The following is a 23,631-nucleotide window of genomic DNA, read 5'->3' on the forward strand; positions in this document are numbered from 1 at the left end:
TCCAGCTGCATTAGCTCAGCAGTACCTGGTGACTCGGGACCAGGAGGCATGGGAGGAGAGGGAGGCATGGGTGGGAACGAACATGTAGGGGACAACGGAACAGGAGGCTTCCGCAAGCGCTCCTTGAAAGAGGGCCTCTCTCTGAGTCTGATGTCAATTAGGATCAAAAAAGACACCAATGCCTCGAGATCCTCTGGTAAATCTCTGGCAGCAACTTCGTCTTTAATCGCATCAGAGAGCCCATGAAAGAAGGCGGCAACAAAAGCTTCCTTGTTCCAACCTACCTCTGCGGCAAGCGTACGGAACTCAATAGCATACTGAGCAACAGATCTTGTACCTTGCTGAATGGACGTGAGTCGTTTAGCAGCAGAGGAGGAGCGAGCCAGAACATCAAATACCCTTCGAAAGAAGGCCACAAATTCAGGGTAATTTTAAATCACAGGTTTATTAGTCTCCCACAAGGGACTTGCCCAGGCAAGAGCTGTGTCAGAGAGTAACGAGATGAGAAATCCCACCTTTGCTCTGTCAGAGGGAAACTCCTGAGGTAACATCTCAAAGTAAATGCCCACCTGGTTCAAAAACCCTCTGCACTGAATAGGATCACCTCCATATCACTGAGGTAGAGGTGCAGAACCAGACATGCTCCTGGTAAGACTAGGTGCAGCAGTGGAAACAGGAGCAGCCATAACTTGCGGGACACTTTGGTCCAAATGTGCAGTGCGAGTCAGAAGGGTTTGAAGGGCTAGTGCAAATTGATCCAAGCGGTGATCCTGTTCATCCATCCTGGAAATGATGGCAGGTAAAGGTGGATTATTAGCACCATCAGGATTCATGGCCTTTGCGTAATGTCAGGGTGCCAGGAATCAGACTGAGACGAGAAGTGCAAAAATAATCACACCTTTATTAATAGCAAAAAATAATAAGTCTGCAAGTCAAATAACAAGCCAGGAATCAAAACCAGCGCTGGTAGTCAGACGAGCTGAGTCAGGAGCCAAAGTGAATAGTCAGACGAGCTGGAATCAGGAACAAGGAAACAGCAGAGTCAGGAACAAGCCAGGGATCAGGAACCAGGAAGGATGTCAGGCAGTCAGGTAATACACAGGAACTCTCACAAACAGGTCTGAGACAATGCAAAGGCAAAACATACTGAACAGAGGCCCTTTAAATAATAAGTGATGACATCACAATTCTGAGACTGCATCCTGTCTCACATGGATGATGCACCCCAGTCTGGCCATAAAAGGAAGTGCAGGAAATGAGCAGCATCCCCCACAATGCACCATAGTCAGGAAGAGAAGTGAGTAAAATGGCTGCCAGCAGCACATGGTAAATAGTGATGTCGCGAATAGTTCGCCGGCGAATAGTTCCTGGCGAGCATAGCATGTTTGCATTCACCGTGGCGGGCGAACATATGCAGTGTTTGATCCGCCCCCTATTCATCATCATTGACTAATACTTTGACCCTGTACCTCACAGTCAGCAGGCACATTCCAGCCAATCAGCAGCAGACCCTCCCTCCCAGACCCTCCTACCTCCTGGACAGCATCCATTTTAGCTTCATTCGGAAGCTGCATTCTTAGGGAGAGGAGGGACAGTGTAGCTGCTGCTGATTAATAGGGAAATTTATAGCTAGGCTAGTGTATTCAGTGTCCACTACAGTCCTGAAGGACTCATCTGATCTCTGCTGTAAGGACAGCACCCCAAAAAGCCCTTTTTAGGGCTGTTTTTTTTTTCCTGTGTAATCTAATTGCAGTTGCCTGCCTGCCAGTGTGTGTGCCAGGCTCACAGTGTATACTGGGGCCACTTGCCCAGTGCCACCACTCATATCTGGTGTAACAGTAATGTAAATTTAAAAAAAAAAAAAATTTGACTGTGAAACATCAGTCTGCTTGTGTAATCTAATTGCAGTTGCCTGCCTGCCAGCGTGTGTGTCAGGCTCACAACGTATACTGTGCCCACTTGCCCAGTGCCACCACTCATATCTGGTGTAACTGTAGTGTAAATTTAAAAAAAAAAATTTTTTGACTGTGAAACATCAGTCTGCTTGTGTAATCTAATTACAGTTGCCTGCCTGCCAGTGTGTGTGTCAGGTTCACAGCGTATACTGTGCCCACTTGCCCAGTGCCACCACTCATATCTGGTGTAACAGTAGTGTAAATTTAAAAAAAAAAAACTTTTTTGACTGTGAAACATCAGTCTGCTTGTGTAATCTAATTGCAGTCACCTGCCTGCCAGTGTGTGTGTCAGGCTCACAGCGTATACTGTGCCCACTTGCCCAGTGCCACCACTCATATCTTGTTTAATAGTAGTGTACATTTAATAAAAAAAAAAACTTTTTTGACTGTGAAACATCAGTCTGCTTTTTTGTGTCAGGCTCACAGCGTATACTGTGCCCACTTGCCCAGTACCACCACTCATATCTTGTTTAATAGTAGTGTGTAAGTGTACATTTAAAAAAAAAACCTTTTTTGACTGTGAAACATCAGTCTGTTTTTTTGTGTCAGGCTCACAGCGTATACTGTGCCCACTTACCCAGTGCCACCACTCATATCTTGTTTAATAGTAGTGTAAGTGTACATTTAAAAAAAAAAAACTTTTTGGACTGTGAAACATCAGTCTGCTTTTTTGTGTCAGGCTCACAGCGTATACTGTGCCCACTTGCCCAGTGCCACCACTCATATCTTGTTTAATAGTAGTGTAAGTGTACATTTAAAAAAAAAAAAACTTTTTTGACTGTAAAACATCAGTCTGCTTTTTTGTGTCAGGCTCACAGCGTATACTGTGCCCACTTGCCCAGTACCACCACTCATATCTTGTTTAATAGTAGTGTGTAAGTGTACATTTAAAAAAAAAACTTTTTGGACTGTGAAACATCAGTCTGTTTTTTTGTGTCAGGCTCACAGCGTATACTGTGCCCACTTACCCAGTGCCACCACTCATATCTTGTTTAATAGTAGTGTAAGTGTACATTTTAAAAAAAAAACTTTTTGGACTGTGAAACATCAGTCTGCTTTTTTGTGTCAGGCTCACAGCGTATACTGTGCCCACTTGCCCAGTGCCACCACTCATATCTTGTTTAATAGTAGTGTAAGTGTACATTTAAAAAAAAAAAAAACTTTTTTGACTGTAAAACATCAGTCTGCTTTTTTGTGTCAGGCTCACAGCGTATACTGTGCCCACTTGCCCAGTGCCACCACTCATATCTTGTTTAATAGTAGAGTAAGTGTACATTTAAAAAAAAAAAAACTTTTTTGACTGTGAAACATCAGTCTGCTTGTGTAATCTAATTGCAGTCACCTGCCTGCCAGTGTGTGTGTCAGGCTCACAGCGTATACTGTGCCCACTTGCCCAGTGCCACCACTCATATCTTGTTTAATAGTAGTGTACATTTAATAAAAAAAAAAACTTTTTTGACTGTGAAACATCAGTCTGCTTTTTTGTGTCAGGCTCACAGCGTATACTGTGCCCACTTGCCCAGTACCACCACTCATATCTTGTTTAATAGTAGTGTGTAAGTGTACATTTAAAAAAAAAAACTTTTTGGACTGTGAAACATCAGTCTGTTTTTTTGTGTCAGGCTCACAGCGTATACTGTGCCCACTTACCCAGTGCCACCACTCATATCTTGTTTAATAGTAGTGTAAGTGTACATTTTTAAAAAAAAAACTTTTTGGACTGTGAAACATCAGTCTGCTTTTTTGTGTCAGGCTCACAGCGTATACTGTGCCCACTTGCCCAGTGCCACCACTCATATCTTGTTTAATAGTAGTGTAAGTGTACATTTAAAAAAAAAAAAACTTTTTTGACTGTAAAACATCAGTCTGCTTTTTTGTGTCAGGCTCACAGCGTATACTGTGCCCACTTGCCCAGTGCCACCACTCATATCTTGTTTAATAGTAGTGTAAGTGTACATTTAAAAAAAAAAAAACTTTTTTGACTGTGAAACATCAGTCTGCTTGTGTAATCTAATTGCAGTCACCTGCCTGCCAGTGTGTGTGTCAGGCTCACAGCGTATACTGTGCCCACTTGCCCAGTGCCACCACTCATATCTTGTTTAATAGTAGTGTACATTTAATAAAAAAAAAACTTTTTTGACTGTGAAACATCAGTCTGCTTTTTTGTGTCAGGCTCACAGCGTATACTGTGCCCACTTGCCCAGTACCACCACTCATATCTTGTTTAATAGTAGTGTGTAAGTGTACATTTAAAAAAAAAACCTTTTTGGACTGTGAAACATCAGTCTGTTTTTTTGTGTCAGGCTCACAGCGTATACTGTGCCCACTTACCCAGTGCCACCACTCATATCTTGTTTAATAGTAGTGTAAGTGTACATTTTAAAAAAAAAAAACTTTTTGGACTGTGAAACATCAGTCTGCTTTTTTGTGTCAGGCTCACAGCGTATACTGTGCCCACTTGCCCAGTGCCACCACTCATATCTTGTTTAATAGTAGTGTAAGTGTACATTTAAAAAAAAAAAAAACTTTTTTCACTGTGAAACATCAGTCTGCTTGTGTAATCTAATTGCAGTCACCTGCCTGCCAGTGTGTGTGTCAGGCTCACAGCGTATACTGTGCCCACTTGCCCAGTGCCACCACTCATATCTTGTTTAATAGTAGTGTACATTTAATAAAAAAAAACTTTTTTGACTGTGAAACATCAGTCTGCTTTTTTGTGTCAGGCTCACAGCGTATACTGTGCCCACTTGCCCAGTACCACCACTCATATCTTGTTTAATAGTAGTGTGTAAGTGTACATTTAAAAAAAAAAACTTTTTGGACTGTGAAACATCAGTCTGTTTTTTTGTGTCAGGCTCACAGCGTATACTGTGCCCACTTACCCAGTGCCACCACTCATATCTTGTTTAATAGTAGTGTAAGTGTACATTTTAAAAAAAAAAACTTTTTGGACTGTGAAACATCAGTCTGCTTTTTTGTGTCAGGCTCACAGCGTATACTGTGCCCACTTGCCCAGTGCCACCACTCATATCTTGTTTAATAGTAGTGTAAGTGTACATTTAAAAAAAAAAAAACTTTTTTGACTGTAAAACATCAGTCTGCTTTTTTGTGTCAGGCTCACAGCGTATACTGTGCCCACTTGCCCAGTGCCACCACTCATATCTTGTTTAATAGTAGTGTAAGTGTACATTTAAAAAAAAAAAAACTTTTTTGACTGTGAAACATCAGTCTGCTTGTGTAATCTAATTGCAGTCACCTGCCTGCCAGTGTGTGTGTCAGGCTCACAGCGTATACTGTGCCCACTTGCCCAGTGCCACCACTCATATCTTGTTTAATAGTAGTGTACATTTAATAAAAAAAAAACTTTTTTGACTGTGAAACATCAGTCTGCTTTTTTGTGTCAGGCTCACAGCGTATACTGTGCCCACTTGCCCAGTACCACCACTCATATCTTGTTTAATAGTAGTGTGTAAGTGTACATTAAAAAAAAAACCTTTTTGGACTGTGAAACATCAGTCTGTTTTTTTGTGTCAGGCTCACAGCGTATACTGTGCCCACTTACCCAGTGCCACCACTCATATCTTGTTTAATAGTAGTGTAAGTGTATATTTTAAAAAAAAAAACTTTTTGGACTGTGAAACATCAGTCTGCTTTTTTGTGTCAGGCTCACAGCGTATACTGTGCCCACTTGCCCAGTGCCACCACTCATATCTTGTTTAATAGTAGTGTAAGTGTACATTTAAAAAAAAAAAAACTTTTTTGACTGTAAAACATCAGTCTGCTTTTTTGTGTCAGGCTCACAGCGTATACTGTGCCCACTTGCCCAGTGCCACCACTCATATCTTGTTTAATAGTAGTGTGTAAGTGTACATTTAAAAAAAAAAAAACTTTTTGGACTGTGAAACATCAGTCTGCTTTTTTGTGTCAGGCTCACAGCGCATACTGTGCCCACTTGCCCAGTGCCACCACTCATATCTTGTTTAATAGTAGTGTAAGTGTACATTTAAAAAAGAAAAAACTTTTTGGACTGTGAAACATCAGTCTGCTTTTTTGTGTCAGGCTCCCAGCGTATACTGTGCCCACTTGCCCAGTGCCACCGCTCATATCTAGTTTAACAGTAGTGTAAGTGTACATTTTTAAAAAAATGACAGGCAGAAGCAGGCCACCCGCAGGTGCCGTCGTGGTCGTGGTGCTGTAATTCCCTTTGACCCTAGAATAATGCACAGTGTTCAGAGGCCACGTACCATGAACACGAAAACTTCTGAGGATATAGTTGACTGGCTAACACAGGACACCCAATCTTCTACAGCTTCCGCTCGGAACCTTGACGCACCATCCTCCTCCAGCTTAGCTTCGGGCAGCACCTCTCAAGTTACCACTCGCCCGCCTGCCGCCACCACCAACACTAGCACCACAGCTGCTTCACTTGATCTGTCAGAGGAGTTATTTACACATCAGTTTGAAGAAATTAGTGATGCGCAACCATCATTGACAGAGGATGTAGATAACAGTGATATGTCTCAGTCAGACAGCATTACAGACATGGACGTATGGTGTGATGATGATGATGATGTTGTACCCGTTGCTGCTTCCTATGTTGAGTTGTCGGATACAAGTGAAGCGGTTGATGATGACGATGCATCAGTGGATGTCACGTGGGTGCCCGCTAGAAGAGAAGAAGAAGAGGGGGAAAGTTCAGATGGGGAGACAAAGAGGAGGAGGAGGAGACGAGTTGGAAGCAGGGGGAGGTCGTTGCAAGGAGCTAGTGGCACAGTCAGACAGCATGCATCGGCACCCGGGTGTAAGCCAGACAGCACGCCAATCAACGCATGCTGTTGCCACCACCAGAATGCCGTCATCGCAGAGCTCAGCAGTGTGGCATTTTTTTTGTGTTTCTGCCTCTGACAACAGCGATGTCATTTGCAACCTGTGCCAAAAGAAACTGAGTCGTGGTAAATCCAAAACCCACCTAGGTACAACTGCTTTGCGAAGGCACATGATCGCACATCACAAACGCCTATGGGATCAACACATGAGTACAAGCAGCACACAAACTCAAAGCCGCCATCCTCCTCCTGTTCCAGCATCTTCAGCCACGTCAACCACTGCTGTCCTCCTTGCCCCCTCTCAACCATCCCCCACTCCGTCTCTCGCCTTGAGCAGTTCCTGCTCATCAACCCACAGTCAGGTGTCTGTCAAGGACATGTTTGAGCGTAAGAAGCCAATGTCACAAAGTCACCCCCCTTGCCCGGCGTCTGACAGCTGGCTTGTCTGAACTCTTAGCCCGCCAGCTTTTACCATACAAGCTGGTGGAGTCTGAGGCGTTCAAAACATTTGTAGCTATTGGGACACCGCAGTGGAAGGTACCCGTCCAAAATTTCTTTGCACAAAAGGCAATCCCCAACCTGTACTCAATTGTGCAAAAGGAAGTAATGGCATGCCTGGCACACAGTGTTGGGGCAAGGGTCCATCTGACAACTGATACCTGGTTTGCAAAGCATGGTCAGGGCAGGTATATCACCTACACTGCGCATTGGGTAAACCTGCTGACCGCTGCCAAGCATGGAATGCGTGGCTCTGCAGAGGAGTTGGTGACACCGCGACGACTTGCAGGCAGGCCTGCTGCCACCTCCTCTACTCCTCCTACTCCATCCTCTTCCATAACCTCCTCAGCTGAGTCCTCTACTGCTGCTGCATCTTGCTCCACATCAACGGCACCCCCCGAGCTCCCCAGGTACTATTCCACATACCGGATACTGCAGTGTCACGCCGTCTTGGGGTTGACTTGCCTGAAAGCAGAGTCACACCGGACCAGCACTCCTGTCCGCCCTGAACTCACAGGTGGATCAGTGGCTGACTCCGCACCAACTGGAAATCGGCAAAGTGGTTTCTGACAACGGAAGAAATTTGGTGGCGGCATTGAATTTGGGCAAGTTGACACATGTGCCGTGCATGGCACATGTGTGTAATCTGATCGTACAACGCTCTGTGCATAAGTACCCAGGCTTACAGGACATCCTGAAGCAGGCCAGGAAGGTGTGTGGCCATTTGAGGCGTTCCTACACGGCCATGGCGCACTTTTCAGATATCCAGCGGCGAAACAACATGCCAGTGAGGCGCTTGATGTGCGACAGCCCGACACGTTGGAATTCAACACTCCTAATGTTCGACCACCTGCTCCAACAAGAAAAAGTCGTTAACGACTATTTGTATGACCGGGGTGCTAGGACAGCCTCTGTGGAGCTGGGAATTTTTTTGCCACGTTACTGGAGGCTCATGCGCAATGCCTGTAGGCTCATGCGTCCTTTTGAGGAGGTGACATACCTAGTCAGTCGCACTGAAGGCACCATCAGCGACATCATACCATTTGTTTTCTTCCTGGAGCGTGCCCTGCGAAGAGTGCTGGATCAGGCCGTAGATGAGCGTGAAGAGGAAGAGTTGTGGTCTCCATCACCACCAGAAACAGCCTTATCAGCATCGCTTGCTGGACCAGCAGCAATGCTGGAAGAGGATTGTGAGGAAGAGGAGTCAGAGGAGGAATGTGGCTTTGAGGAGGAGGAGGAAGACCAACCACAACAGGCATCCCAGGGTGCTCGTTGTCACCTATCTGGTACCCGTGGTGTTGTACGTGGCTGGGGGGAAGAAGATACCTTCAGGGAGATCACTGGGGACGAGGAACGGGACATGAGTAGCTCGGCATCCAACCTTGTGCAAATGGGGTCTTTCATGCTGTCGTGCCTGTTGAGGGACCCTCGTATAAAAAAGCTGAAGGAGAACGACCTGTACTGGGTGTCCACGCTACTAGACCCCCGGTATAAGCATAAAGTGCCTGAAATGTTACCGAATTACCGCAAGTCGGAAAGGAGGCAGCAGTTCCAAAATAAATTAAAAAGTATGCTTTACACAGAGTATAAGGGTGATGTCACAGCACAACGGGAATCTAACAGGGGAAGAGGTGAAAGTAATCCTCCTCCTCCCACGACCACGCCGGCAAGGACAGGACGCTTTACAGACGTGTTGTTGATGGAGGACATGCAGAGCTTTTTAAGTCCTATGCATCGCCACAGCCCTTCAGGGTCCACCCTCAGAGAACGACTCGACCGACAGGTAGCAGACTACCTCACCTTAACTGCAGATCTTGACACTCTGAGGAGCGATGAACCCCTTGACTACTGGGCGTGCAGGCTTGACCTGTGGCCTGAGCTATCCCAATTTGCGATAGAAATTCTGGCCTGCCCCGCTTCAAGTGTCCTGTCAGAAAGGACCTTCAGTGCAGCAGGAGGTATTGTCAATGAGAAGAGAAGTCGCCTAGGTCAAAAAAGTCTAGATTACCTCACCTTTATTAAGATGAATGAGGGATGGATCCCGAAGTGACTGACAGTGGGCTATACATTCGACTAAAAAAGGCCTGATGAGATGAGCTGCCTTGGGCTAAAAATGGTCCACACACTGCTGTATTTTATCTTTGAATGCCGGATGACTTGTGTGACTTATCCGCCACCAACTAGGGTTCAAGCCGCAATGTTTTAGGGCACTTTCTGCCTGGGAAACAAACATCAATTTTTCTGGCCGCTGCTACAGGAGGACCAACCAAGCATCTTTTTCCATCTCCCGGTTCCTAAAATCCATGCCATATACACGTCCCATGATAGGGGATGTAACAGGGATTAAACTGATAAGAATAGTACTACTGAACACACCACTCATATCTGGTGGCACAGTAGATTGCACGCACAGTGCCCCAAATTTGAAGTAGGAGGACCGACCAAGCATCTTTTTCCATCTCCCGGTTCCTAAAATCCATGCCATATACACGTCCCCTGATCGGGGACGTAACAGGGATTAAACTGATAAGAATAGTACTACTGAACAGTACACACCACTCATATCTGGTGGCACAGTAGATTGCACGCGCAGTGCCCCAAATTTGAAGTAGGAGGACCGACCAAGCATCTTTTTCCATCTCCCGATTCCTAAAATCCATGCCATATACACGTCCCCTGATAGGGGACGTAACAGGGATTAAACTGATAAGAATAGTACTACTGAACACACCACTCATATCTGGTGTGAAGCGGGCGTAACCCTTACACTACCTGATCGAGACAACATCATACCTGATGTTTTAAAGCACGTTATTCCAAACAATTTAGGAATGTTAGGTGATTTATGCCCTTTATGGATTAAAACCAGGCTCTGCATCAACTATGTAATTTTCCGTGGGAGTTTTGCCATGGATCCCCCTCCAGCAAGCCACAGTGCAGTTGAGTGCTTTGTATGTAAGAGTGAGAGTTTTGTGTTTGATACTAGAGGAAGCCAGTGAAGGGATTGGCAGAGAGGCACAGCAGATGAAGAGCGACGTGTAAGGAAGATGAGTCTGGCAGAGGCGTTCATTATGGATTGTAAAGGAGCTAGGTGGCAGGTGGGGAAACCAGAGAGGACAGAGTTGCAGTAATCAAGGCAGGAAAGAATGAGAGAGTGGATTAAAATCTTAGTTGTGTCTTGTGTAAGGAAGTGTCTAATTTTAGAGATGTTTTTAAGGTGGAAGCGGCAGGCTGTAGCCAAGGACTGAATGTGAGGAATGAAGGAAAGATCTGAGTCAAATGTGACCCCGAGACATCGGGCATGCGGGGTAGGGGTAATGATGGAGTTGTCGACAGTTATAGAGATATTGGGGGTGGAGATTTTGGAAGAAGGGGGGAAAATGAGGAGCTCAGTTTTGGAGAGATTTAGCTTGAGGTAGTGAGAGGACATCCAGGAAGAGATGTGAGAAAGACAGTTAGTGACACGGGTTAGCAAGGAAGAAGATAGGTCTGGTGCAGAGAAGTAGATTTGGGTGTCATCAGCATACAAATGATATTGGAAACCGTGGGACTTAATTAGGGAACCTAGTGATGACGTATAGATTGAGAAGAGAAGGGGACCGAGGACAGAGCCTTGCGGTACGCCGACAGAAAGTGGTGACGGGGCAGAGGAGTCCCCAGAGAAGGCTACACTGAAGGTACGGTTTGATAGGTAGGAAGAGAGCCATGAAAGGGCTGTGTCACAGGATTGGAGGGTTTGGAGCAAAAGAGGGTGGTCGACAGTGTCAAAGGCTGCGGACAGATCAAGGAGGATAAGCAGAGAGAAGTGGCCTTTTGATGTAGCTGTAAGTAGGTCGTTGGTGACATTAACAATAGCTGTCTCTGTGGAGTGATAGGGACGAAATCCAGATTGCAGCGGGTCAAGAAGGGAGTTTAACATAAGGAAATGGGATAGGCGTGCATATTCTAGTTTTTCGAGAAGCTTTGAAGCAAGAGGGAGGAGGGAAATAGGGCGGTAGTTGGATGGGGAGGTAGGATCAAGGGAAGGTTTTATGAGGACAGGTGTGACCAGTGCATGTTTCATTGATGAGGGAAATGTACCAGTGCTGAGGGAGAGGTTGAAAATGTATGTTAGTATAGGGGTAAGGGTAGCAGAGAGAGAGGGGAGCAGCTGTGAAGGGATAGGGTCAAGGGGACAAGTAGTGAGGTGAAAGCGCAGTATAAGTGCTGAAACTTCTTCCTCAGTAACACGGGAGAATGAACTAAGTTTGAGGTTATGAGGGTTGTGGTTGAGTGAGAGTATTTGAGGGGGGGAGAGAATGGAATTATGTTGAGAGCTGATTTCATGTCTGATGGAGTCAATTTTGTTAATGAAGTGACTGGCAAAGTCTTGAGCTGACAGAGAAGTTGTATTAGGAAGTGGGGGAGGGCGGAGAAGAGTATTGAAAGTGGAGAACAGACGTTTTGGGTTTGAAGAAAGATTAGAGATAAGAGTAGAGAAGTAGTGTTGCTTGTGGAGATTAAGGGCAGAGTAGTAGGAGTTCAAGATTAATTTGTAATGAAGAAAATCAGCTGAACTCCGTGATTTTCTCCAATGCCGATCAGCAGTACAGGAACATCTGCGTAGGTACTGTGTCAGAGGTGTATGTCAGGGCTGGGGATGAGTGTGTGATTTCCGAGCAGTGGTAAGAGGGGTGAGATTGTCAAGGACGGATATAAGGGTGGAATTATAGTGGCAGATAGATTGTTCAGGGCAGGAAAAGGAGGAGAAGTATGAGAGGAGCGGTTTAAGGGAATTAGCAAGTTGTTGCTGATCTAGAGACATAATTCTTCTGTGAAGTTTGGTGTGAGGAGTAGAAGGTGGGAGAGTTGTAGGAAGGGATGATATGTTGCAGGTAAGGAGATGGTGGTCAGAAAGAGGAAAAGTGGAGTTTGAGAAGTTTGAGAGAGTGCATCGATAGCTAAAGATCAGGTCAAGAGAGTGACTGTCTTTGTGAGTGGGAGAATCAGTCATTGTGACAGACCGAAAGAGGAAGTGAGTTGCAGAAGTTGTTTAGCAGATGAGGCAGTGGGATTGTTAAGGGGGATGTTGAAGTCGCCAAGAATGAGGGCAGGGGTGTCTGAGGAAAGGAAATAGGGTAGCCAGGAAGCCAAGTGATCTAGAAATTGAGTTGAGGAGCCAGGGGGTCGGTATATGACTGCAACACGTACAGAGAGAGGGGAGAATAAGCAAATCATGTGGGTTTCGAATGAGGGAAAAGTGAGGGAAGAGATAGTATATAATTGTTGAAAGGTGCAACGAGAGGAAAGTAAAATACCTACACCACCTCCTTGTCTATTACCAGACCTAGGAGTGTGGCTGAAGTGGAGACCCCCATGTGACAGAACAGCAGTGGATCCTGTGTCTAGGGGAGAGAGCCAGGTTTCTGTTAGGGCCAGAAGGTTGAGGGAGCGGGAGATGAAGAGGTCATATATAGAAGTGAGCTTGTTGCAAACAGAGCGAGAGTTCCAGAGTGCACAATTGAAAGGGGTAGTGGTTTTAGATGCAAGAGGAATGTGAGTAAGATGTGCAGATTTTTGTTTTCTGAGTCTATGGGATGGTACACAGGGATGTGCACGGTTTGTCAGTGGTTGGGGACCAGGATTAGGGGAGATGTCACCAGCAATAAGTATAAGCAAGAGGGAGAGTGACATGAGATGAGATACAGATTTGCAGTAGTGAGACTGCTTTTGAGATGAGTTGCAGGGGAGAGAGAGTGTTTAGGAATAGGTAAAGTTCATGAGTACAAAAGTAAGGTGAGTTTAAGAGATATGGGCTAATGAACAGTGCAGGTGGAGAGGGAGAAGGAGTAATTGAATAGTGTGGAGGTAGACTAAGCCTACCGCACCTGGTGTTCCCAGGCGGTCTCCCATCCAGGTACTGACCAGGCCTGGCCCTGCTTAATTTCCGAGATCAGAGGGGATTGGGTGCATTCAAGGCAGTGTGGAGGTAGACAAGTAATTTATCCGAATACCTGGATAAGAACCTTCAAAAATACGTCACTAACTTACCGTCTTATATAAGGGATTCCACCCAGGTTCTTAACATCTTGGAACAAATAGAGTGGATGGAGGATTATATGTTGGTCACTTGCGATGTGACCTCCCTCTACACAAGTATACCACATGAGGGAGGTCTGGCAGCCATAGAGTACTTCCTTAATAAAGATCTTACTGTACCAGAATCCCAGAAAAGGTTTATCCTAGATGGCATCAGTTACATCTTAAACCATAATTATTTTAACCATGATGGGAAGTTCTATAGACAACTATGTGGCACGGCCATGGGGACCAGGTTCGCGTCTAGCTACGCGAATCTGTACATGGGCAATTGGGAACTCATTTTTTGGGACTCTTGACCAGCAGGCGCGGACCTGGTCTCATATCATAGGTATATAGATGATATACTTATGATTTGGAAGGGCTCCAGAGAAGATCTTAGAATTCACCATCGAAGTGATAAACAACAATACACACAATCTCCATTTTACCCACGAAATAAGCAGTACTGAAATAACATTCCTAGACTTGAAAGTAGAAGTCAGAAGTGGAAAATTAGAAACTTCAACGTTTTTCAAACCTGTGGTCTGCAACAACTACATCCACAGCGAGAGCTGCCATCATTCCAGATGGAAGGAAAATATTCCTAAAGGGCAGCTACTCAGAATAAAGAAAAACTGCTCAAACTTCGACCGATGGGAAGAACAGGCACTGGTATTGAAAGAGCGTTTCCTGGAAAGAGGTTATAAAGAAACCAAACTGGATAAAGATATCGAAGAAGTAAGAAGAAGGGATCGAAAAGACTTACTAAAATACAAGGAAAAGTCAATTAATAATGTCCCCGATAGAAACACTATGAATGTCACATTCATCACTGAGTACAGCGAGAATAGACATATCATAGAGAAAATAATTGAGAAATTATTATTATTATCGGTTATTTGTAGAGCGCCAACAGATTCCGCAGCGCTAGAGAAACGTTGGCCATTATTGAGGAATGACGACATCTTAGGAGAGACATTACCTGTTAAACCAAGATTTATTTACCGGAAAACAGAGAATCTAAAGAATATACTATCCCCGAGTATACCCCGTATGAAAAAGACAAAGGTTAAAGATGTATTTGGGAAAGATATAAAAGGATTCTTCCCATGCCCTAGCTGCACAGCGTGTAAAAGAGGTCGGAAAAACAAGAATTTTACATGCCACAATTCCAATACCAAACAGCAAATCAAAGATCTAATTAGATGCAGCAGTAGAGGTGTTATTTATGTGATACAGTGTAGTTGTAGACTACAATATGTAGGCCAAACATTGAGATGTCTAAAGGACAGAATTCGTGAGCACCTACTTCAGATTAAACATGGGAATACTGACACTGCATTGTATAGACACTTTACTATACACCACAAGGGTAACCAGAAGGATCTAAGTTACTTCGGGATACAATTAGTTAAACCTAATTGGAGAGGTGGTAATTATGAACATAAATTGCTTATTAACGAATCAAGATGGATTTTTGATCTGGATTGCCTCTATCCAAAGGGACTTAATAATAAAGAAGACCTCTCCCACTTACTAAATCTGAAATGAATATACATAGATCTACACCCATAATATAGGAGTAGTACTATTATAAAGTCCTATTTTGGTCAATATTAGGCTACAAATATATATAATAGCTAGAACAAAATACTGCTCTAGAACACATGATTAAGTCACAGCATATGCATTTCCTCCACTAGCCATTACTAGTCAGATACTAGGTACATATCTGGTCATATTATAGGGTGTTTCCCAACCTTTATTGCTATTAATAAGCTTCATAACCCGAGCCATTTGGTACCACATTCATAATACGATAAAGTGATGCTCTCAGTCAATGAGAGAGAAATAATGTATACACTATTTTGATTACTCCGATATATCTAGTAAATAAATTGACTTCTATTTTTCTTTTTAGTAAGAAGTGGGACCCATACAGATTGAATTTATATCCATTATATTTATATTTTTATTTTATTATATTTTTATATATATTATTTTTTATATATATATTTCCTATATATTTCTATTTAATGTTTTAAATTAGGAGAACTATTCCCATAGGCCAACCAATATTACCTATCGATTTATTGTGAATCTGATTAAACTCTATACACATTAATATATGCCTACTCAATATAGGACATATTATTCACTAGCAATTTTTAAAACCTATTTATTTCTATTATCTCTCCAGGCAAAATGCCGTTAGTTACTATTTATGGATTTCTATTTCAGTATGTTGTATTTTACAAACTGTTTTATATAGGGCACTTTTTGAGCAGAATACAACTTTATGTCGTTTTTGGTAGGGCTGATTACATGATAATAGCCCCATAGATCGTATCTGAACCTTTACTCACACTAGCGACAACTGACAGATCTAACCCGGATGTTAAAAACCGGAAGCACACGTCATATCCGTTTCCGGTTAAATGTAAACATGGAAGTGCGAATAGCACTACTTCCTAGTCGGCGCTAATACCGGCAATTTATTAGTACATTGCCCCTATAAGAAGAATTAGGCACAACATCACTATCAAAATTCAATCAATTCTAAACATATAGATAAGCCTATAATGAATCAATATACTAATTTCTAATAGAAAAATATAATCACATCCGGTAAAGAACATCCGGTACAGGATATCCGGTTTTAAAACACAGTCTTTTTTGGCGCCAAATATGAAATAATGTTATTGGCTAAGTACATCTTTATAAGGGACACTCTCACCTACCATGCTCTAGTCTTGAAAAAGGCCCTACATTGGGCCGAAACGCGTTGACACTACATGGTGAGTTTTGTTTCAATCAATTTATTTTTATTCAAAACAATACTGTTCTATGTCGATATTGTTCTTTATCCATAGGTTTTGAGGATCTCCTATAAACATACAGGAACCCATCAAATTTCCTTTTACATCATTGGGATTTAATTTTAATTATTATTTTTTCATCACTATTTTCCTAATTGGGATCAACACACTCACATAGAGTTGACTAATTATTTACACAAAGAGATTTTTTGCACATCTATTGTGATACACATTGTTATCTATAGATATCTACTACCCATTGGGGTATCTTTTGTATGACTGTTATTTTTATATTTTTGTAATCTTTGCAATATATTAAATTTTTTCAAATTTTTATATATTTTTTCACACTTATCTGTGAAAAAAAATTTTTGGATACCACAATGTTTGGACACCGCACTTTTTACAATTTTTCATTTTTATATATTTTTTCACATCACTTTTGGATTGATTATAAATTGGACTTTTCAACAATCTACACTTGATGGACTATTGCATAATTTGGAAATATTGACAATAATATATTTATACAGGTGCACCTTTGACGTATCCTATATTGCTCGCCTATATATTGTTTTTAATTGTTTTTAATTATTTTTGAGTTTTTTAAAGCCATTTAGAGTGGAATTCATTTAAAGTGTTTTATAAATCATGGACCCATGAATGTTATCATTATTGTTATGATCGTATATTGTTATATTGTTCATGCTGTTGGTGTAACCCATTAAATGTTATATCTATACTAACAACATAAGATATATTAATTGTAAGTGCATTAGGTTACACGCATATCAGACCCTCCACACAATCAGATTCTAACTCAGAAGGATAGTTGAGTCCTCGCCCCTTTTTTAGGCGCTCCTCTAGTATCTCCTTTTCTCCTGTAATTGAATAGTGTAGTTTGTTATAGAGACAAAGGGTAGCAAAAAGGAATATGAATATATTGAGCATTTTTACAGAATTGGGAACCAGTTAAAAACATAAGACACAGAATTACTGTAACAATTGCATAAGGGAACAAATAGGTATATGAAACATAATATTACAAAAGTACTGTGTATTCTATAGGGTTAAGGGAATGGAAGGATGTGCTGATCAGTGTTTGCACTTGTCATTTCAGGAGAGTGAAAGTTGTGTGGGAGACTATCTATAAATGAGGAAATGAGCTTGGGGTGGGTGGGGTGAGGGGTAGGGTGGGAGGGAAGCTGTTTTCCAGAAGGCTACCTGTAGTAAGTTAGAGGGAAATTGAAGCAGTTGAGTGTAAAAGTCTGTGTTTTTTCTCTGTGTTCTGAGAGAGAATGTGTCTGAAATCAAGCTGAAGGAGAGAGATATATTGGTTAATGATGGCCCAGCGAAAGTGTGTTAAAATGAGTGGGAGGGTACATTTATGGACATTTTAAGCTAAGGGTCAATCAGGCAGAAACCAAAAATAAACACATCAAAAAACAAAATATTACAGAGATAAGACAGACATACAAGGGGTGAAATAAAACCATTAAAACAAATAGACAGATAAATGGACAAGAGCTGCTTAAACTAACTTAGCATAATGGCAGACAAAGTTGATAAGATGTGCAATGAGCTAGAGGTATGCAAATTATGACTAGCACAGCCTGTAATATATACATTTAAGATAAAAACAAAAGGAATTATCACTAAATATACAAACACATACAATAAAACAACTTAGTAGGTAAAATATAATGAAGCTGTTTTCCAGAAGGCTACCTGTAGTAAGTTAGAGGGCAATTGAAGCAGTTGAGTGTAAAAGTCTGTCGGCTAGATTTAGAGTTTTGTCGGTAACGACCCGCGTATCTAACGCTGGCTTTTTCCCCCCCGCACCTTCACAGTTCACAGAAGGGCTGCGTTAGGCTCCAAAAAGGAAGCGTATAGCATATTTACCGCCACTAATCAGATTGAGCTCGCATTCTATTGGCTGTTCTGATCAGCCAATAGAATGCAAGCTCAATCTGATTGGCTGATTGGATCAGCAAATCGGATTGAACTTGAATCTGATTGGCTGATTCCATCAGCCAATCAGAATTTTCCTACCTTAATTCCGATTGGCTGATAGAATCCTATCAGCCAATCGGAATTCGAGGGACGCCATCTTGGATGACGTCCCTTAAAGGAACCTTCATTCTGTTTTAGGACATCGGAAGAAGAGGATGGATCTGCGCTGGAGGTCTTGAAGATGGAGCTGCTCGTTATCGGATGGAAGAACATAGAAGATGCGGCTTGGATGAATATGTTTGCCGGTCCGGATATCCTCTTCTGCCCGGATAGGATGAAGACTTCTGCCCGATGATGGAATTCTTCAGCCGCCACTTGGATCAAGACTTCAGCCGGAGGATGGACGTCACTCTTCAGCCCCAGCTTGGGCTTGGATCAAGATTTCGGAGGCTTGGATCAAGACTTCGGTGGACGGATCGGTGAAGACAAGGTAGGAAGATCTTCAGGGACTTAGTGTTAGGTTTATTTAAGGGGGGTTTGGGTTAGATTAGGGGTATGTGGGTGGTGGGTTGTAATGTTGGTGGGGGGGGTATTGTATGGGTTTTTTTCCAGGCAAAAGAGCTGAATTCTTTGGGGCATGCCCCGCAAAAGGCCCTTTTAAGTGCTGGTAAGGTTAAAGAGCTTTTCTATTTTAATTTTAGAATAGGGTAGGGTATTTTTTTTATTTTGGGGGGCTTTGTTATTTTATTAGGGGGCTTAGAGTAGGTGTAATTAGTTTAAAATTGTTGTAATATTTTTCTAATGTTTGTAAATATTTTTTTATTTTTTGTAACTTAGTTCTTTTTTATTTTTTGTACTTGAGTTAGTTTATTTAATTGTATTTATTTGTAGGTATTGTATTTAATTAATTTATTGATAGTGTAGTGTTAGGTTTAATTGTAGATAATTGTAGGTATTTTATTTAATTAATTTATTGATAGTGTAGTGTTAGGTTTAATTGTAACTTAGGTTAGGATTTATTTTACAGGTAATTTTGTAATTATTTTAACTAGGTAACTATTAAATAGTTATGAACTATTTAATAGCTATTGTACCTGGTTAAAATAAATACAAAGTTGCCTGTAAAATAAATATTAATCCTAAAATAGCTACAATATAATTATAATTTATATTGTAGCTATATCAGGGTTTATTTTACAGGTAAGTATTTAGCTTTAATTAGGATTAATTTATTTAATAAGAGTTAATTTATTTCGTTAGATTTAAATTATATTTAATTTTGGGGGGTGTTAGGGTTAGGGTTAGACTTAGCTTTAGGGGTTAATAAATTTATTAGAGTAGCGTTGAGGTCTGGTCGGCAGATTAGGGGTTAATACTTGAAGTTAGGTGTCGGCGATGTTAGGGAGGGCAGATTAGGGGTTAATACTATTTATTATAGGGTTATTGAGGCAGGAGTGAGGCGGATTAGGGGTTAATACATTTATTATAGTGGCGGTGAGGTCCGGTCGGCAGATTAGGGGTTAATAATTGTAGGTAGGTGGAGGTGACGTTGGGGGCAGCAGATTAGGGGTTAATAAATATAATATAGGGGTCGGCGGTGTTAGGGGCAGCAGATTAGGGGTACATAGGGATAACGTAGGTGGCAGCGGTGTGCGGTCGGCAGATTAGGGGTTAAAAAATTTTAATAGAGTGGCGGCGATGTGGGGGGACCTCGGTTTAGGGGTACATAGGTAGTTTATGGGTGTTAGTGTACTTTAGAGCACAGTAGTTAAGAGCTTTATGAACCGGCGTTAGCCCAGAAAGCTCTTAACTCCTGACTTTTTTCTGCGGCTGGAGTTTTGTCGGTAGATTTCTAACGCTCACTTCAGCCAAGACTCTAAATACCAGCGTTAGAAAGATCCCAATGAAAAGATAGGATACGCAAATGGCGTAGGGGGATCTGCGGTATGGAAAAGTTGCGGCTGCAAAGTGAGCGTTAGACCCTTACCTACAAGACTCTAAATACCAGCGGTAGCCCAAAACCAGCGTTAGGAGCCTCTAACGCTGGTTTTGACGGCTAACGCAGAACTCTAAATCTAGCCGTGTGTTTTTTCTCTGTGTTCTGAGAGAGAATGTGTCTGAAATCAAGCTGAAGGAGAGAGATATATTGGTTAATGATGGCCCAGCGAAAGTGTGTTAAAATGAGTGGGAGGGTACATTTATGGACATTTTAAGCTAAGGGTCAATCAGGCAGAAACCAAAAATAAACACATCAAAAAACAAAATATTACAGAGATAAGACAGACATACAAGGGTTGAAATAAAACCATTAAAACAAATAGACAGATAAATGGACAAGAGCTACTTAAACTAACTTAACATAATGGCAGACAAAGTTGATAAGATGTGCAATGAGCTAGAGGTATGCAAATTATGACTAGCACAGCCTGTAATATATACATTTAAAATAAAAACAAAACAAAAAGCACATACAATAAAACAACTTAACGTAAAATATAATGAAGCTGTTTTCTAGAAGGCTACCTGTAGTAAGTTAGAGGGCAATTGAAGCAGTTGATTGTAAAAGTCTGTGTATTTTCTCTGTGTTCTGAGAGAGAATGTGTCTGAAATCAAGCTGTAGTAAGTATATATATATATATATTTTTATATGTGTATAGATGTCTGTAAATACATATATACACATATAATTACATTAATACATACAGTATTTATACATATATACTATATATACATACATATACATGTCTAAACATGTATCTCAATGTTAAAGTCCTTTGCACCTGAGATCTCATATCTTTGAGACCTAATAACTTTTGTGTGCAATATTTTTTTAAAAATAATTTTTATTAGACAGTGTAATTATGAGTGTAAGTGTACTTTGTAATGTATTTTTTATGTATTTTGTGCAACTTTTTAATTTTGGAAAACAGTTATTCACAGCTCTGAGATTGCAGTAAGGATTCTATAATAAATCGTGATTGTGCTAGTGCAATTGCAATTTTACTCAACTTGTAATATGAGAGCAATTTAAACAGAGTGCAAATGATTGTGAAAACTCTAAAAAATCGTTTTGTGCTCCATTTGTAATCTAGCTCTATATGTACAGTGCCTTGCAAAAGTATTCACCCCCTTGGCAATTAAAATTGATTTTTTTATTTGGATTACATGTAATGGACATACAAAAAAATAGTCCAAAATGTTAACAACTTGGTTTTAAATAAATTATAAAAATTAAAAAATGGAAAAGGGGTGCGTGCATATGTATTCACCCCCTTTGCTATGAAGCCCCTAAATAAGATCTGGTGCAACAAATTACCTTCACATAATTAGTTAAATAAAGTCTTCCTCTGTGCAATCTAAGTGTCACATGATCTGTCACATGATCTTAGTATATATAAACCTGTTCTGAAAGGCCCCAGAGTCTGCAACACCACTGAGTAAGCGGCACCATGAAGACCAATGAGCACTCCAAACAGGTCAGGGACAAATTAGTGGGGAAGTACAGATCAGGGTTGGGTTATAAAAAAATATCCCAAACTTTGAACATCCCACGGAGCACCATTAAATCCATTATTAAAAAATGCAAGAAAAAAATGCAAAAAGAATATGGCACCACAACAAACCTGCCAAGAGAGGGCCGCCCACCAAAACTCATGGACCAGGCAAGGAGGGCATTAATCAGAAACAAAGAGACCAAAGATAACCCAGAAGGAGCTGCAAGCTCCACAGTGGAGATTGGAGTATCTGTCCATAGGACCATTTTAAGCCATACACTGCACAGAGCTGGGGTTTACAGAAGAGTGGCAGGAAAAAGCCATTGCTTAAAGAAAAAAATAAGCAAACACGTCTGTTTGCCAGAAGGCATGTAGGAAACTCCCCAAATATATGGCAGAAGGTACTCTGGTCAGATGAGACTAAAATTGAGCTTTTTGGCCATCAAGAAAAATGCTATGTCTGGCGCAAACCCAACAACTCTCATCACTCCGAGAACACCATACCCACAGTGAAGCAGGGTTTTGGTAGCATCATGCTATGGGGATGTTTTTCATCGGCAGGGACTGGGAAACTGGTCAGAATTGAAGGAATGATGGATGGTGCTAAATACAGGGAAATTCTTGAGGGAAACCTGTTTCAGTCTTCCAGAGATTTGAGACTGGGACTGAGGTTCACCTTCCAGCAGGACAATGACCCTAAGCATACTGCTAAAGCAACACTCAAGTGATTACAGAGGAAACATTTAAATGTCTTGTAATGGCCTAGTCAAACCCCATACCTCAATCCAATTGAGAATTTGTGGTATGACTTAAATATTGCTGTACACCAGTGGAACCTATCCAAGGAGCTGGATCAGTTTAGCCTTGAAAAATGGGTAAAAATCCCAGTGGCTAGATGTGCCAAGCTTATAGAGATGTACCCAAAGGGACTTGCAGCTGTAATTGCTGTAAAACGTGGCTCTACAAAGTATTGACTTGGGGGTGAATAGTTAGCAGTCACAAGAAAGTATAGCCGGCACCCATTGGGATAACACTTTAGATCTTAGGTGTGATCATCTGTATTTATATGTGACCCTAATAAAGATCTGAAGTTTTATCCGAAAGGGTGGCGGCTATACTTTCTTGTGACTGCTGCTTCCTAAAATTCCTATCAGCCAGGCACCTTTCAGTTTGCTCAGTGGTTCAGCCGTTGCTGATTGGAGGGCACCTTGTCACATGGTGGAGGAGTGTCCTATGATGAAAATCGAGTAACCGGAAGAGACACAGGGCTCGTGGAGCTAGTGGCGAATTGCTGCCGCCTTGGACGAGGATTCGCCTCAGTGAATGCACAGCACGGATTTCAAGCTACAAATGGCGGTGAGTAACCTACCGGGCTAACTATGTTTTCCTTGTTTTGCTGCTTTGGGGATACGCTGTGCTGTTTTTTTGTGGGACTGCCATCCATACGTTACAGGCTCTTTTGGGGAAATTCCACCTTTGCTATCATTATACCACTTTGGCGTTTCTGTGGCTGTAGCTGGCCTTAAACTGCTTTTCCTGATTGGGTGAACAGTTATGCACGCTCAGGTTTTCTAGGTTTTTTTTGTCTTATTTCTTGTTTGTATCACAATAAAAAATATTTTGCATCTTTAAAGTGGTAGGCATGTTGTGTAAATCAAATTATACAAACCCCCAAAAAATCCATTTTACTGCCAGGTTGTAATGCAACAAAATAGGAAAATGCCAAGGGGTGAATACTTTTGAAAGGCAATGTACATATAGGGCTAGATAATAGTTGAAGTGCAACGCTCTGTGGGCTCACTTTGGGGCAAAAATGTGCAGTTATGGACCAGCATGGTGGGTGGGACCTGATGAGCTGCACAAATATGGATTGACTTCTCATGTTAGGCAAGTGCTGTTATTATGGAGCTAACAATGTAGCAGATCAGTTAGACAGGCAATTATACAGAGTCAGACTTTAAACTATCATCATTGTTGCTTTACCAGTATATTTTTCCTACGTGCCACACAATCTTCTACACAGAGC

The 23,631-nt window shown here is 41.7% G+C and overlaps 1 pseudogene; it reads right to left on the reverse strand.

Annotated features, from left to right (window-relative positions):
- Positions 1-13,134: 13,134 nt before the first annotated feature.
- On the reverse strand, positions 13,135-13,253 carry LOC128650861 (uncharacterized; annotated as a pseudogene).
- Positions 13,254-23,631: the final 10,378 nt, after the last annotated feature.

The sequence above is a fragment of the Bombina bombina genome, chromosome 2, assembly GCF_027579735.1.
Source record: "Bombina bombina isolate aBomBom1 chromosome 2, aBomBom1.pri, whole genome shotgun sequence".
NCBI classification, from domain to species: Eukaryota; Metazoa; Chordata; class Amphibia; order Anura; family Bombinatoridae; genus Bombina; species Bombina bombina.